Consider the following 2,488-nt stretch of genomic DNA (forward strand, 5'->3'; position numbering starts at 1 on the left):
CTATACAGGGTCACTATGAGTTAGAACTGACTCTACGGTACTTAACAACAACAACAAATGTCCCATATGAAAGACAAATATAAGTATTTTAATAGCAGCTTTATTTTAAAATGTTCATCAGTTATAAAATAGTTAAATTTGGATAAGTAAATTGTAAAAATATTTATATAAGGGAATGTAGGAACCCTGGTATCATAGTGGGTTACAAGTTGGGCTGCTAACCACAAGGCCAGCAATTTGAATCTGCCAGCTTCTCCACAGGATAAAGATGAGACTTTCTACTTCAGAAATCCTATACAGGGTTCTATGAGTCAGAACCGACTTGACAGACAGCACACAAGTCTACCACCATACAGCAAATTTTTAAAAGAAGGTGGTGGTGGTTATGTGCCGTGGAGTCGGTTCCAACTCATAGCGAACCTGTACAGAAAGCCTCATCTTTTTCCTGTGGAGCCACTAGTGGGTTTGAACTACTGACCCAATGATTAGCAGCCCAAGGCCTAACCTACAGAGCCACCAAGGCTCTGTTTAAGATACTGAATAAGGTTCTGATTATGTGCCGTGGAGTCAGTTCCGACTCATAGTGACCCTGTACAGGGTTTCCGAGGCTGTAAATCTTTACAGGAGCAGAATGCCTTCACTTTCTCCCACCAAACAGCTGGTAGTTTCGAGCTGCTGACCTTGAGGCTCACAGCCTGATATGTAACCACTTCGCTACCAGAGCTCCTTAAAAGAAGCAGCTGCTGTTATATGTAACAACATAAAAAGTTCTCACAAACAAAATATTAAGCAAAAGAAACCAGACCAAAAAGAATGCATGCAATTAGTCTCCATGAGTTTGAGTACCTGGTTTGCTTCCCAGGTGCTCAGGACCTGATTCTTCAAGCCCTCATCACTCCTCCAAACCCTGAGGGCAGTGTGAGGCAGGGGTGTGAGCCATGCTCCAGACCTCTTGGCACCAAGAGCTAGTGACCTTGGAAGATGTGGCCCTGTACTTCACCCGGAGTCAGTGGGCCATCCTGGACCTTGCACAAAAGGCTTTCTACAGGGAGGTGAGGCTGGAGAATAATGCAAATGTGACTTCCCTGGGAAGTCACAGAAGGAAAGGAGGAGCTGTTGGGGTCTCAGTAGAGCTCTTTGTGTCTCTCTGGCCTCTCAGTTTTCTGATGAAGATTTTGGACTCCCTCTTATTTTCCATTTACCAGACCTGTTCTGGTCTCCCAACTGGGGCCTCGATCCCTGGGAACCAGTGGGCAGAGGGACCCTCAGAGCTGTCTGTCCAGGGGATGAGACCAGAATTGAGAAGGAAGAATCATATCCAAAGCCACATGTTTCCAAAGAAGCTGAGTCCCACAGACAAACATCAGGAGGACTACCAGGGCATGTTCCCCAGCCTCGGGACAGATGTTGAGAGCAGCCTCAAGCTGAAGCACCATCACTGGATGGTTAAGAAGACAAAGAGGAGAGAGTTCACAGATAGGTCAAGTGAGCATCATGGGACCTGTGCTGTCAAGAGCAGAGAGAAGAGTGAGAAATTGAAAACAACGGTAGTGTTGGCACACAATTCATTATGAATAATGGTCATAGTGGTCAGATATCTTTTTGAATGTGGAAAATCTGGCCAATATTTCAATGGAATGGCAGATTTCCATCTACATCAGAGATGCCCACACTGGTGAAATCTTATGAGTGCAAGGAATGTGAAAAGAACTTCAGGTATAACTCATTACTTACTTAACACCAGGTAATTCAAACTGAAAAGAAATCATTGGAATGTAAAGAATGTGGAAAAGGCTTAAGTTCAGATACAGCTTTGCGCCAATCACAGAATCCACACTGGAGAAAAGCCCTATGAATGTAAGAGTTGTGACAAGGCCTTCAGTAGTAGCTTCATGTTCCTTCAGCACCAGAGATTACACACTGGGGAGAAACTATGAATGTAATGAATATTGGAAGATATTCAGTTGCAGCTCAAGCTTTATTGTTCATCAGCAAATACACACTGGGGAGAAACCCTATGAATACAAGGAGTATGGGAAACACTTAAGTTCTAACACAGCCTTGACTCAGCATCACAGAATTCACACTGGGGAGAAAGAAACCCATTAAACGTAAGGAGTGTGGGAAACTGCTCAATTAGAAAATCAACCTTGTTCAGTGTAAGCAAGTTTGCGCTAGCAAGAAACTTTCTGACTATAAGATTGTGTGGGAAACCCTTCAGCTGTTGTGGAAGATTCATTTTGCACCAGAAACTACATATCCAGAAGAGCCCTGTCTAACAGTAGAGCTGTCCACAGACAGGTTCTCTGCGCCTCTTATTTTTTCTCCCCATTTTATGTTCTTTCAGAGTCAGCACAGTGCCCCTTGGCCTATGCTCATTCTCACCCCATGGTGGCTCTGCATATCCAGAACATCTCCTGCTCTTCCTGTCCCAATAATATGTTTATTTAATTCAGACTCTCAGCACCCATCATGAAACTTTCCTGAG

The 2,488-nt window shown here is 43.9% G+C and overlaps 1 pseudogene; it reads left to right on the forward strand.

Annotated features, from left to right (window-relative positions):
* The first annotated feature begins 938 nt into the window (after nucleotides 1-938).
* On the forward strand, nucleotides 939-2,279 carry LOC102824826 (annotated as a pseudogene).
* The last annotated feature ends 209 nt before the right edge of the window (nucleotides 2,280-2,488 follow it).

The sequence above is a fragment of the Chrysochloris asiatica genome, unplaced genomic scaffold, assembly GCF_000296735.1.
Source record: "Chrysochloris asiatica unplaced genomic scaffold, ChrAsi1.0 scaffold00042, whole genome shotgun sequence".
Taxonomy (NCBI): domain Eukaryota; kingdom Metazoa; phylum Chordata; class Mammalia; order Afrosoricida; family Chrysochloridae; genus Chrysochloris; species Chrysochloris asiatica.